The sequence below is a fragment of the Phodopus roborovskii genome, unplaced genomic scaffold (genome assembly GCF_943737965.1).
Source record: "Phodopus roborovskii unplaced genomic scaffold, PHOROB, whole genome shotgun sequence".
Taxonomy (NCBI): Eukaryota; Metazoa; Chordata; class Mammalia; order Rodentia; family Cricetidae; genus Phodopus; species Phodopus roborovskii.
Window position 1 is genome coordinate 822,049 of NW_026126443.1, and position 16,056 is coordinate 838,104.

Here is a 16,056-nt window from a genome sequence, read left to right on the forward strand (position 1 = left end):
TTTGTATGATGGCTCGTCTCTGGAGGGTCCTTTGAGCTAGACAGGGAAGTGTAAAGAGCAAGGATTTTCCGCCCGCCGCTGGTCTTCTCCTGCCGTCGCACCTGTCCCAATTAACACTGAGACTCTGTATTTGATATAATGCTATTGGCCAGGTATTAGTTTCTTATCGGCTAGCTCAGGAGGCATCACCATTCCTGACTTTAAGCTCTACTACAGAGCTATAGTTCTGAAAACAGCCTGGTATTGGCATAAAAATAGACAGGTAGACCAATGGAATCGAATTGAAAATCCTGATATTAATCCACGCACCTATGAACACCTGATTTTCGACAAAACAGCTAAAATTATACAATGGGGCAAAGACAGCATCTTCAACAAATGGTGCTGGCACAATTGGATGAGGGTGTGTAGAAGACTGCAGATAGACCCATGTCTGTCGCCATGCACAAAACTCAAGTCCAAATGGATCAAAGACCTCAACATCAATCCAGCCACATTGAACCTCTTAGAAGAGAAAGTAGGAGGTACCCTTGAACAAATTGGTATAGGAGACCGCTTCTTGAACATAACTCCAGGGGCACAGACACTGAAAGAAACAATTAATAAATGGGACCTCTTCAAACTTAGAAGCTTCTGTAAGGCAAAGGACACAGTTGACAAGACCAAACGGCAGCCCACTGACTGGGAAAAGATTTTCACTAATCCTATATCCGACAAAGGGCTGATCTCCAAAATATACAAAGAACTCAAGAAACTAGTCAACAAAACACCAAATAACCCTATTAAAAAATGGGGTACAGAACTTAAGAAAGAATTCTCAATGGAGGAAATCAAAAAGGCTGAAAGACACTTAAGAAAATGCTCCACATCCTTAGCTATCAGGGAAATGCAAATCAAAACAACTTTGAGATACCATCTTACCCCTGCCAGAATGGCTAAAATTAGAAACACCAGTGATGACTTATGTTGGAGAGGATGTGGAGAAAGTGGAACACTCCTCCACTGCTGGTGGGAGTGCAAACTCATACAGCCACTTTGGAGATCAGTATGGCGGTTCCTCAGGAAAATGGGAATTAGTTTACCACAGGACCCGGCAATCCCCCTCTTAGGCATATACCCAAAGGATTCACATCAATGCAACAAAGACATCTGTTCAACTATGTTCATAGCAGCACTATTTGTAATAGCAAGAACCTGGAAGCAACCTAGATGCCCCTCAATTGAAGAATGGTTAATGAAGATGTGGCACATCTACACAATGGAATACTACTCTGCAGAAAAAAATAATGGTATCTTGAAATTCGCAGGCAAGTGGATGGCACTTGAAGAAACCATCCTGAATGAGGTAACCCAGTCACAAAAAGAGGAACACAGTATGTACTCACTCATATATGGATTTTAGACCTAGATCAAATGATCACCAGCCTATAATTCACATCACCAGAGGAACTAGGATACAAGTTGTATTATAAGAGATTCATATAAAGTCCCTCACAGAACTGGGAAGGGACAAGTCCCCCAGACCTCAGGTATAGTGGGGGAGGACAGCTAATGGAGAGAGAAGTAGGAGAAAATGAGAGGGAGGAGAGGAAGGCATGTGCGACCAGGAGGATTGAGCCTGGTTAGGAATGGAAAATAGGAAAGAGAGAGAGAGACAGAGAGAGAGAACATAAAAAGAGGGAGGCAATATTGGTTTGAAGATAAAGTTGAACACAAAGAAAGGTCGAGGGAAGTACAAGACTGCTCCCAACTAACAATCTCAGCTTCCGTGGAAAGGCTATCATAAATGCCCTTCCCGGAGAGTGAGATCAACAACTAACTTCTCCATGGAGTCCTCAACTAATGCCTGTTGAAAACAGGAGCAAACACCCATACATAAACACTGAGTCAAACTAGAACCCAGAAGCAGATGGACAGGACAAGACCATGCGGTAGAAGTACATAGAGACAGCTTACCTGAACAAGGAGGAGCTAAGGGCCACTAGACTGATAGCTGGGGAAGCCAACAGGGGTCTGACTCGGACCCCCCTGAATATGGGTCTCAGCCAGAAGGTCTAAGCAGTCTAAGAGACCTCAGACAGTGGAGCCAGGATGTATCCCTGGTGCACAAAAGGACTTTGCAAACATATCCCCCATGGAGGGATAACTGCCTTATTCTAGAGATAGGAGAGAAGCCCTAGTCCCTACTTCACAGGACCTGTCAGATCTACATGACCCCAACTGGATGGCATTCCCCTACATATTGTATTGTGGTGGGGGGTTGGGAGGGGAGGGTGTTTAGAGTGCATGGGAGAGGGTAGAGAGGGCAAAAGGGAGGGAAGGAGGGAGGGAAGGCTTGGGGGGAGGGAGGGAGGGAGGGAGAGGGAACTGGGATCGACATGTAAATTAAAAAAAAAAAAAAAAAAAAACGCTTTGACTCCAAAATTTAAGTTGAAGAACAAGTTACTGGGGAAAAGTATTTCTATTTTTGTTTCCACAGAAAATGAAAAGATGTGGATTCCTTCCAGACTAATGTGGTTTGATCACACCAGACCGCCTGAAACAGAGTACAAGCTGATCCTACATTCCAAACAGCTGGACAAAATAGCCCTACAGACTACAGCTAGGATATCTGAATCTTCTTCGAATCCCCCAAGACAGCGCCCCTTACCAGCAGGAAGTAGTTTGGAAAGAACGACGCCCAAATTCCCAAATATTGTGTATAAATGTTTGTTTTCATTTAATTGGACTTTGTTATATAAAATTAAATAAAAAATACTCTATATGCATAAAAAAAAAGAATTAGAATTGCTATAGAAAGCATATTAAATCATATCTAATTAAAAAAAAAATTATTAACCCATTTCTATGTATTTCCATGTGGTCTTATCTTACCGGAGAGCGGGGGCTGGAGGTTCTGTTCTCTCCCAGGTCTCTCCATGTTGACTCCTCCTTACTACTTCCTCTTTCCTCCTTGTTTCCTAGTCCCTCCTATCTTCCTTTCCTATTGGCCAACAGTGCTTTATTCATTAACCAATATGAGAAACATAGTTACAGAATGACATCTCCCATCAGGGAAGAGAAAAGATTCTGTTACAAACAAGGTAGAAGACAAAGACTTAAGACTGTCCTCTAAACTCCACATGAGTTCGATGGCATGCATGCACCAACATTCTCATACACAAACATACACAACATACAAACAAGCCACAACACAAGCTGTCATAATAAAACTAGCAATAGCCATTCCATGCTACAGTACATGAAAGAGCAGAAGAACAGAGCTGTACATATTTTTTTTTAAAAGCAGATAAACAACATTTAATGTCATCAGAGAAATAATGAGCTAGCTTGAAAATTAAGTTATATTTGACAAAGACTAGTAAACTCACTTGAAAAAAGAACAAAATGAAAAATCTAGAAATTCATACCTGCAACTTAGAAACCAAAACCTAATTTAACAGAAATAAGACACAGTGTGAAGGAGACATGAGGAACTGGAAGACAGACCTAAGTGAATGGAGAACGCAACAGTTGCAAAGGGGATGCAAAGCAAAGGCTAAAGAGCCTTACATGAAGAAATGCATGGCATGTGTCTGATTGGAATTCTATAATAGTGTCATAACCTTACCAAACTGGGATGCACTTGTCACTGTTAGAGAAACTGGACAAGAGATGTGATGTTTCTGCATGAGAGAAAATCCAGTTCGTGATTGCTTCTCCAATGAGTTCTACTGATCACAAAACATAATCCTCAGAGAGCTTCAAACAAGGGGTCACTTTATAACTTACCTTTCCATTTTATGAGGCAGGGTATACATGATTCTAAACCATGACAAGGACTTCCAAAAGAAAAGTCAGTTTCAACCATGAGTGTGCTAGCAATGCATTAGTTCAATGTTAGAATAATCAATGCAGTTCTCCTCATTGAAAGGAGGAAAATAATGCAATTATTGATTGGATGAAAATTATGAATGAATTAAATACCCATTTACTTTTGAGAAAAATAGTAGCCAGGCAATGGTGACACATGCCTTTAATTCCAGCACTCGGGATGCAGAGGTAGATCTATGAGTTCAAGACCAGCCTGGTCCACAAAGCAAGTTTCAAGACAGATACTCAGAGAAACCCTGTCTCGAAAAAAAAACAAACAAACAAACAAATGAAAAAGGATACTCTCAGAAGTCCTCTGAACACACAAACACTGGAAGTTTCCCTTTGTCATAGATCATGTAACAAGCCACCTATTATCAGTATCATGAGAAAAACCTGCAGGAGAAAAATCCAAACCAGTACAGGAAGACAGGAAGAGAAGTAACTTACATGATGACTAAATGAAAAAAGCTGGAACTGTCACTTTTTGCACATGAGAAAATCTAAAGCAATTTTCAGGCAAATCATTACAACTAAGAATGAAATATAATTGGTCAAATATAAAGCCAATTTACAGACGCCAATTGCATTTTCTATTACAGACGAAACACAATTCTTAGAATATTCATTACATTTTTAAACTCAGTTTTATTTTATGTGTATAAATGTTTTTCCTCCATATGTCTCTGCACTGTGTGCTTCCCTAGTGCCCACAGAGGACAGACAAGGGTGTTGGGTCCCCTGGAACTGGAGTTACAGATGGTGTGAACCACCACATGGATGCTGGGAACTGGGCCTGGGTCCTCTGCAAGAGCAGCCAACACCCTTATCTGCTGATCCATATCTCCAACCCCTGTGTTATATTTTAAAAAGATGTCATTTTCAATGTCATGAAAACACTTAACAAAAGATGTATAAAGCCCTCTGTTAATTTCTGTGGAGTTTTATGTTGTTGTTGTTTTTGTTAGTTAGTTTGTTTGTTTTACAAATTACTACAAAGCACTCAAGAATATCTAACTAAAATGAAACATATATAATATCCCCTGAACTCAAGAGTCAGTATTTGGGAGATGCCATGTCCCCCAAACTGATCTATGGATCAATAAAACTCTGAATAAAATCCCAACAGGGTTTTTGTGTGCTTGTTTACTCTGCCAAACCTATTCAAGACTAATCAATGTATTCTTGAAGAAAATCAAAGGGATTTGTTTTTCCCAATACCAATGCTTTCTATAAAGTTAATTTTCATAATAAAATATTTGCATAATAGTAAATTAACCAAAAGAACAAATTATAAGAGCCAGAAAGTGACTCTCACACACAAATGGAAACCTGGTTTAAGACAGATACATCATTGTAGATCTGTCAGAAAAGAATGGATTGTTATTAAGTTATTCTGGAACAATTGGTCATTTTCATTGTGTGGCAGCTTTAATCTCCTTCCCAATGTCTCTGTGACATTGTTAAGGAGTGGGGCCTTAAGAGATTGGCCTGGCAGATGGACCTATGCCATTACCAAGGAATGAGTTTGTTTCTTTAAAAGGGAAAGGTCTGGCCTATTTGGGTGCCTTTCCTGCCCTTGGTGGAACATCAAACATCTCTCCCAAGATGGAGACCCATTGATCTTGGGCCTCTGAGACTCCAGAACCATGAGCCAATCAATTCCTCTTCATTATAATTTGTTCAGTTTGTGACAATCTGAGATAGCAGCACAATGCATGCAAAAGAACAAAAAAGAAAGAAAGGAAAATGCTTTTACCCTATGTCACACACAAAACCAATTCCAGGTAGACAAAAAGCCTAACTGAAAAAAGATAGAATTGAAACATCTTTGAAGAAAATGCAAGCACTGTCCTCAGCATATAAGAAACAGAAAAATAGTTTCTCTGGAGGTGTGGATTGTAGGGTAGGAGTCCTTTGCTCTATGTCTATGAGAGAGTACATACCATACTTGTCTTTTTGTGACTGGGTTACCTCACTCAAGATGGTTTCTTCCAGTCCCATCCATTTGCCTGTGAATTTCAAGATTCTATTTGTTGTTTGTTTTTTTTTTTTCTTTTTCTTTTTTTCCTGCTGAGTAATGTTCCATTGTGTAAATGTACCACATTTTCTCCATCCATTCTTTGATTGAGGGGCATCTAGGTTGCTTCCAGGTTCTTCTATTACAAGCATTGATGCTATGAACCTAGTTGAACACATGTCCTTGTTGTATGAATGTGCATCCTTTGTGTATATTCCCAAGAGTGGAATTGCTGGGGCCATTTTTATGAGGAACCACCATACTGATTTTCAAAGTAGCTGTTTGCACTCCCACCAGCAGTAGAGGAGTGTTCCCCTTTCTCCATGTCCTCTACAACATAAACTGTCATTGATTTTTTTGATTTTAGCCATTCTGGCTGGTGTAAAGTGGAATCTCAGGGTTGTTTTGATTTGCATTTCCCTGATGGCTAAGGATGTTGAGCACTTTCTTACATGTCTTTCAGCTATTTTAGATTCCTCTATTGAGAATTCTCTGTTTAGTTCTGTAGCCCACTTATAATTGGACTGTTTAGTGTTTTGGTGCCAAAGAAGGGGAAAAGGACTCCTGAGCAAATTAGGAATATGGGGAGGGGGAGTAAGAACAAAAGAAGGGGAAAGGGGGAGGGATGAGGGATAAGGAGAACAAGAGGGATCAGGAAGACTGAGTCAGAGGAGGAATAAAGGAGAGCAAGTAAAGAGATATCTTAATAGAGGGGCCAGTGTAAGTTTGAAGAGAAATCTGACACTAAGGAAATGTTCAGAGAGCCCTAAAAATGACCCCAACTAAGAATCTAGGCAGTAGTGGAGAAGCCACCTTTGATGCCCTTCCCCTATAATGAGATTGATGACTACCTTAATTGCCATCATAGAGCCTTCACCCAGTAGCTAATGGAAGCAGAAGCAGGCACCCACAGCTAAGCCCTGAACCCTGAACCATACTCCTGGAATTCAGCTGTAGAGAGGGAGGAGGGAGGAGCAAAGAAGTCATGACCTTGCTAGAAAAACCTACAGAAACATCTGACCTGATGAGAGCCCAGAGACCCCAGTCGTAAAACTGAGGAACCAGCATTGGACTGAACCAAGCCTCTGAATGTGGGTGCCAGTTAGGAGGCCTGGACAGTCTAGGAGACCTCTCACAGTGGAACCAGTATTTATCCCTAGTGCACAAATGGACTTTGGGAACCCATTCCCTATGAAGGGATACTATTTCAGCCCAGATATACAGAGAGAGCCTAGGCCCACACCCAAATGGTGTTATAGACTTTGATAATCCCCAGTGGAAGGCCTCACTATCCTTGGGAAGTGGGTGGGGGTGAGTTGGGGGGATAGGTGGGGGTCATGTGAGGATGGGAGGGAGAGGGAATGGGGGATTTATATGTAAAATATGTTTGATTTTAAATAAAAAATAAAAAAGGTGCCTCACTGGAGAGCAGGAGGCAAGGAAGGAAGGAAGGAAGGAAGGAAGGAAGGAAGGAAGGAAGGAAGGAAGGAAGGAGAAAAATATTAGCCAGACTTAATGGGCATGGCTAGCAAAAGAAAAGTTTGAAAAATATGGCTACATTAAAGTTAAGGTTGTCTGTTCAATTGCTAAAACCATAAAAAGGGTGAAAATATTTAAACTCACAAAGCTCAAGGAATTAATAATATTCAGACTCTGCAAAGAACTGCACTAAGAGAGAGAGAGAGAGAGAAATGGCAAGGGGTTGAATGGGTAGGGAGATGGGGAGGATCTAGGAGTTGGGGAAGGGGGGAAACTTGGTCAGAATACATTGTATGAAAAACTATTTCTCAACAAAAAATAAAAAGAACTGCTATAACCCCCTCCAAAAAAAACTAAAGAGGGCTATGAAAAAAGTGTTTTAATAAGCACCTCACAAGTGTGAAACTATATGAAAATATGTTCTGCCTTCTTACTTACTGGAAAAAATATGTTAAAACCAATTAAGAAAGTACATCCCCACTCCAAAGATTAGCAACAGTTCTACTCTCTGATGTATGCAGCATGGCGTATGCAGCATGACAAACTTGTGAAACAATTGGAATCCTTACACACTAATGGAAGTGTAATCTGATATAATCACTTAGGAGACAATACGGCATTATTTCTACTCTACAGCTGAACAGCAAGGTCATTCATAGTGATCATGAAGAAATTCTTGGAGATTCATAATAAAAATTATATATTTGTACATTAGTTATGCTTCCATTTGTAATGATTAAAAATACAAGCACAAATAACATCATGGCAATAGCATGGTTTGTTCATACAATAGAATATTTCAGAGCAATGAAAATGAATGTTACACATACACAATGACACAGAAAAAGTAATATTGAATGAAATAAAAGCAAAAACAAAAGTAATCTCTAAGATAAGTCCATTTGAATGTAGGTAAAAATATATCCACTAGGTTGCATGTCTTAGGGATATAACAAAATATGGAAGAATTAATTCTTGATAGGTGATATATGTGATAGCTATTTTTGGTTGTTAGCTTGTCTACATCAGGAATTAACTAAAGCCCAAGCCACTGGGTACACCTGTGAGGGATTTTTTTCTTACTTACATCATTTGAAGTGGGGACACCCACTTTTAATCTAAGTCTTTTGAGGTGGGAAGATACACCTTTTATCTAAGTCATACTTTCTGACCTATATAAACGAGGAAGGAGGAAGCTTTCTCTCTTTGCCTACTTGCTTTTGCTCTCATGGGCAAGTCTATGCTTTCACTGGCATTAGAGCCTACTTCTGCAGGATTCTGGCATATGCTGAAGACCAGCTGAGACATCTAGCTTTGTGGAATTAACTGGATTCTTGGACCTTCTGTTGGTAGACAGCCATTGTTGATTAGCTGTACCACAGCCTGTAAACTACTCTAATAATGTGTATATATATATATATATATATATATATATATATATATATATATATATATATACACATACATACATTTTACAATTTCTTTTCTTCTTGAGGATCCTGACTATTACAGATTTTGGTATTAGAAGTGGTTCTAGAGCAGCAGAATTATAAGGATGAATATTTTAAGTATATGGAATAAAATTTCCGATTTGCCAACACCTACAGTTACTGAAGCTCTCCTAGAAGCTTGAAGTACTGAAAGCCCATAATGTGAACAATTTTACAAACTTAAGGAAACAAATGCATTTGATTACCCTGAATCATCAATTGTGACAGGCAATAGATTTGATGACTCTGCATGTAAACTTCTGACAACTTGTAGAAAAATAAGGAAAATGATGATTATGATCAGATGCTCCTAGGATCTCTAGACAAACTGACAAAGGAAAAGAATAACATCTCAGAATAACGTAAAGGAAAACAATGAACTCAGTAAACTTGGATAAAACTGATGTGCATAAGCAGTCTAAAGGTTTCTAAGTGTACTCTGGAAGAGAATCTCCTCTCCAGCAGCCACAGAACTCAAGTGGAAAATAAAACAAAGCCCTCGCTATAAGGTCAGCTGAATTACAGTGAATATTCAAGACCCAGACTTGGAGGATGTTGGCAGTTAAAGTAAGGGCATTAACTGGTAAAGAATGGGATTCTGTAACTTGGGATGGAGTTATGTGGAGGGACCCTATGGAAGCTGAGAACTTTGAACCCTAACTGAGATTCTCCAGGTTTTATCTCACCTGAGGAAGTAGTCTCTCCACCCTCAGCAGATGTACTCCTACACCCACCCCAAGATATTGCCTTTTCCACCTTTGACTGAGTAAATTAACCCTTCATTGTCTGCTAAGCCAGCAGTGACTTTCTGAAGAAGGTACCAGGCAAGACACCCTGATGTTCCTTAGGGCCCACCAGTAGTTAGTTGCTTTAATACCTCAACAATAACCATAGTTAAGGCTAAGCAGGCTCCTAGAGGAGGGACAGAAAGTGTAGTAAGTGCACTATACCACTAAAGCGCCTAATGAGTTTGCTAATTGATTCAAGCATATGTCTGGGGAATATGTATGGGAATGGATTTCAAAGGTGTGGGCTAATAGTGAAAGGAACATGAAACTGAATCAGAATGAGTTTATTGATATGGGCCCAGTGAGTGGAGATCTCAGGTTTAATATGGAAACTCACAGGAAAAAAAAGTCAAAATTTAAAATGGTTGGCTGAACTTGTCAAAAGTTGGTCTACTGAAAAGGTGTTGGAGATGCCTGATATCCTTGGGCTTGATGCTGATGAAGGGATTTTAGGGTTCAGGGAAACTGCAATGGTAGAGTGGGTACACTGGACAAAACCTAATTCTCCACAATGGGAAGGCCCAGAAGATAAGTTTTCGCTAATCCTCTAAAACTAATCCAAAACGGTGAGAGGGGCACCAGGACATGTGAAGAGCTTCCATGTTTCCCATTTTGTTTGTTTGTTTGTTTGTTTTTTGTTTTGCTTTGTTTTGGTGTTTTTGTTTTTGCTTTTGTTTTTGTTTTTGCTTTCGTTTTGTGCCAGACTTTAGGATCGGAGATGCTGCTGGTCAGTTGGATGAAGTAATTGCAATGGGTTTCATTGGGCTCTAAAGTAGTAGGGGCCAAGTGGCTTCACTGAATCGCCAAATGCAAGGTAGTAATAGTGATCATAATAGGCGGTATAAACAAAGACATGTTCATAATTGCCTAACCCATAATAGGCAGCACAGGCAAAATTATTATTATTATTTTATGGTGGTATGACTCCTTTAGATTTCAGTACTGTCTCATCAATCATGGTGTTTCCAGGCATGAAATAGATTAGAAGCCTAGTATGTTTTGCTTATTCTGTATAAGCTGAAAAATTCCAAGACAAATGAAAGAAAGGCCATAGTAGATGGTGGCAAAGGGCAATCTTGGCCCATGAAACAATTTCCAGACTTGATCCATTTTGCAGACCCAGAACCACTTGAATGAATGGGTGGTATTCCTGAAGAAGGACCTTGATAAAAATACCTAAGAGTTTTACTGTTAGCTTTTCTCCAGTCCTTCTCTAGAGGTACCTATGACCTTTTACCAGGATGGCAATACACTTGGGTGCTAATTTCCAAGGTCTATTGGATATGGCCTTCCATTTAAAGTAGAGGCTATGGCATTTTGGCTGAAGTCTGACTCATAGTCAGTCCAGTGGGTCCCCAAATTCATCCTGTGGTAGTTTCCCTGGAATGTATAATTGGGATAGATGTACTTAGAAGTTGGCAGAATTCTCACATTGGTTTCCTGACCTGTTGAATGAGGGATATTACAGTTGCTATTACAGTTGGAAAAAGTTGCTTCTGCCAGGGGAAACAGTGAATAAAAATTGTATCGGCTCCCTGAAGAAACTGGAAATTAGTGGTACCATCAAGGACTCAATGGATGCAAACCAACACATCTCTCTTTAACTCCCCTATCCGTCCAGAGCTGAAGACAAATGGATCATGGAGAGTAACAGTGGACTATTGAAAACTCAATCAAGTAGTGACTCTATTTACAGCTGCTGTATCAGCCGTGGCATCCTTACTTGAGCAGATTAACACATCTCCAGGTACATGGTATGCAGCCATTGATCTGGCAAATACCTTTTTCTCAATACCTGTCCATAAGAAATTGACCACCAGAAACAATTTTCTTCCAGTTAGCAAGAAGGTCAGCAGTATACCTTTACAGTTTTGCCTCAAAGATATATTAACTTTTCAGCCCTGTGTCATAACTTAATTCAAAGAGGTCTTGATCACCTGTTTCTCCCACAAAATATCACATTCGTTCGCTATACTGATGACATTATGCTGATTGAACCAAGTGAACAGGAGGTAGCAACATCTTTGAACTTGTTGGCAACACATATGCATATCTGAGGATGGGAAATAAATCCAACCAAAATTCAAGAGCTTTCTGCCTCAGTGAAATTCTAAGGAGCTTGGTGATGTGAGGCATGCAGAGATATTCCTTATAAGGTAAGGGATAAGTTATTGCACCTGGCCCCTTTCACCACCAAGAAGGAAATACAACATTTAGTGTTAGATTCTGAAGACAGCAGATTCCCCCCTTTGTGTTCTCCATACCCTATACCAGGTGACTCAGAAAGCTGCTAGCTTTGAGTGGAGCCTGGAAAAAAAGAAGGCTCTTCAGCAGCTGCATAAGCTGCTCTACCACTTAAACTATATGATCCAGCAGACCTGATGTTACTTAAAGTGTCAGTTGTAGATAGGGATGCTGTTTGGACCTTTGGCTTTGGGATTTTGGTGCAAAGGTTTATTATGATCTATGAACAATGGTTCTCCCTTTAAAAGACAGCTCTTGGCCTGCTTTTGGACCTTAGTGGAAACTGGAAATTTGACAATGGGTTACCAAATTACCATGGGACTGAACTGCCCATCATGCATGGAATATTAAGTAATATTAACTATGGTATAAAGCCAAAAGTAGAATGTACATAGCAGCCATTCATTATCAAATGGAAGTGGTATATATGTGATCAGGCCTGAACAGGTCCTAAAGACACAAGCAAATTACATAAAGAAGTCACCCAAATGCCTATGATTTCTACTCCCATTCCAATGCCATCTGCTGCCCAGTGTGCATCTATAGCTTCATGAGGTGTTGCCCTATGATTGGTTGACAAGGAAGAGAAGACTAGGGTCTGGTTTACTGATGGTTCAGCACATTATTCAGACACTACCCAAAAGTATACAGCTGTAGTGTTACAACCTCATTCTGGGACAATCCTGAAAGAAAACAACAAAGAGAAATCTTCACAGTGAATAAATCTTTGGGCAGTACACATGGTCATACATTTTGTTTGGAAAGAAAAATGGCCAGATGTGCAATTGTTCACTAATTCATGGGCTGTAGCCAATGGATTGGCTGGATGGCCAGGAACTTGGGAAGAGCAGGATTGGAAAATTGACGAGAAAAACATCTGTTAAAGATGTAGATCCATCTCTCTAAATGGATGAAAGATGTGAAGATACTTGTGTCCCATGTAAATTTTCATCAAAAGTTGACTGACTTCAGCTGGAAGTCTATATAAAGGACATGGAAGAAGGAAGCTTGCCCTTTGACTGCTTGCTCTTACTCTCACTGGCAAGTCTATTTCTTCATTGGCATTACAGTCTACTTCTTCTGGATTCTGGCATGTACTAAAGACCAGCTGAGACATCCAGCCTTGTAGACTGAACAACTACTGGATTGTTGGACCTTCCATTGGTAGACAGTCATTGTTGGACTACCTGGACCACAGGTAGTCCACAGCCTTCAAGCCAATCTAATAAATCCCCTTTATATATAATCTCTCTCTCTCTCTCTCTCTCTCTCTCTCTCTCTCTCTCTCTCGTGTGTGTGTGTGTGTGTGTGTGTGTGTGTGTTGTTTCTCCAGAGAACCCTGACTAGTACAAATAAATTACAAAATTTAGAATAGTGACTAAGTGGCCTGTGGATGAAGCAAGAGGATGAGCTAGGGAAAGTGTGCAAGGGACTTTTAAAGGTGTGGATGATAGTTCTTTATTTCCAACTGGATATATTTCTTTCAAAGAATATCTATTGGCATATGAAAACACATGACATATCAAGTTGGTGTCACAAATAGTCTGTAGTAACAAAAAGCCTGATTCCCAAACATTATTTAAAACTTAGAATAGAAAAGTCAGTTGTGCTCATGCACAATTACCATTAACACTCAGGACATTAAAGCCAGGGGGTCGTAAACTCGAGCTCACTCTGGGACACATAGCAAGAACTTCTCTCAAAAAATTAAAATATGTACCAATTAGAATAAAAAATTATAAAAATCTATGATTACAACTCCACATAAATTATAGCAAGAGAAAATAGAAAAGATTTGATTTTTAGTTTATTTTTTCTTCTTCATTTTCATTTCCATTAATATGGTCATAATTCTGTGCCAAAAATTAAATGATACAATTAAAACAAAAAAAATCTGATGCTCTGTGCAGGTCTCTGTCAGTACTATTTGGACCAGAGCCTAAATAACCCAGGTACAAACACTTACCTAGGACAGCTGGTATCAACTATGACATATCTAAGGACAAAATCATCCTCTCAATTGGGGCACTTGGGAGCCTTACTTTGTGCAGCTCCTAAAACAGTCCTGCAACCTCCTTCATCCCTGCTACCTTATTCCTGACAGCCATGGCTACAGCACTTTCGGAGAAACTGCCCCTAAATCCTTCCCAGGCCAGTCCTGTAACCCAATGACAACACTTTGTAAAACAATGAATTTAGGGCCACAGGAAAGACTATGACCAACTGACTCTTTGTTAAGGGGACCAGGAAGGGGGGGGGTGTGATTTAAAGAGACTCTAGCAGGTCCCATTTGACTTGCAAACAAAATTATTCTTTGAAGTGCCCTAGATAATTCAGTCATCAAGAGTCTTAATTTCAATCATTGCAAGAGATAATTGAAATGTTTCTCAAAGAGACATAAAAAACGAAACAAGGAACATTGATGCTTACTGTTGCACCTGCTTAAACATCTAGATTCGAGAAAGAACAGAAAAAAGAAATGGAAATTATTGACTGTGCTAGAAGGACTCTAAATCACAACCAAAGGCTCATGCCATCAAACTTAGAAAAAAAAAATCAATACTGCTGTGTTGAAGTTAAGAATAAATTAGAGACATGTAAAAGTCTGGAATAACAATATGCTATAAAAATTACTGATATAAAAATATGCCATTTAACAAATTTGATACTACAGAGGCATAAAATTCTACATAGAGTCTGGAAGCAACCATGGGAACATAAGGAGGTAACTGGGGTAATGCCAACATGGTTAATTCAGAAAGAAACTCAGATTTATAACTGGTTAGGTTTAATTTCTGTTTTGAAGATAAATTACATGCCAGAAATCTATATACTTTAAAAATGTTTTCAACTGATATTTAAAGGTAAAAACTGGACAATATGAAAAATATATTTTCAGTAAATATCTTCCCTCTTTTCTCCCTCAAATCTCAGAATGCCAACATTTATACACACACATATGCATCTACACACATACATATTCATTTGTACATTGTAGATTTTCGGTAATGAACAATTCTAGGTTATGAACTATAATGTATAGATTTAAAAACATTGCAATAATTTTAAAAAAATCAGTTGTGCCGTTTTAGTGTTTCAAGAATGTTCAACAATTTTTTAAAGAAATATATTTATGAAAAGTTGGAAAAGAAGCCCAAGTTGATTGACAGTTTGGAGTTTATGTTTCCACCATCTGATCATAGCCAAAATGCAAATGAGATTAAGCTCTGAGAGACAGGAATCTGTGGGGTGTCTGCAGCTTTATTAGAGTCTTCTCTTAGGTACAAGCAGCAAGGTCATCAAGGGCAACCTTGAGCTGCCTTCTCCCAGGATGAGGGAGAAGAAAACAATCTTATCCCAAGGTGGTCCACTGATGGAGCTACTAGAAACTCATGTCTGAGATCACTAAGAAAAACACCTGTTGTGGTCTGCCTGGCCTAGCAATGGGAACCAAGGGTGGCCCAGGCCCCATGTGTACACCCTAAGCAAATTCTGTGACTGTCCACATTTTCAGAGGGCAAAACACATGCACTTATGAAAACCATCACAAACACACTTCTTTACAAGCTGAATAAAAGTAAACAGTGTAATCATTCAATAAAGGCACCCACCCATTTAGTGGGCCAGGAAGGTGACTCGGTTATAAAGGTGTTATCCACAAATCCTTATGACCTACCAACTTCCATCTCCAGAACCCATGTGATGAAAAAAAAAGAACCGAGTTCTGTAAGTTGTCCTCTGACTGACTTGATACACACACACACACACACACACACACGCACGCACGCACGCACGCACACGCACACACACGCACATGCACAGAGAGTCAGTAAATAGATAAGTAAATAAATGTAAAAAAAATTTAAATCCACTTTGTCTTTGAAGCTGTTATAATTATATGTCCCACATGTTGTAACATAGAATAATAAGAACTGATTTACACTCCCAGCAAATCTGCAACAAACAATTGCTGTGTCTGTGTAAGAAAGGCACAAAGTATTAAGTAGATGCATAAAGAAAACAACTAAGTCTTCCTAAGGGAAACTTTATTTTCTCCCAGGCAACAGCATCAATTCTGGTCTTGAAAGATGGGAAGTATTTGCCAGGAGAGAGATTGGCAAAGGCATTCTCTTCATCAATTAATCAACAATTTAGTTTTTCCAAAATCTACACATCTTATTGA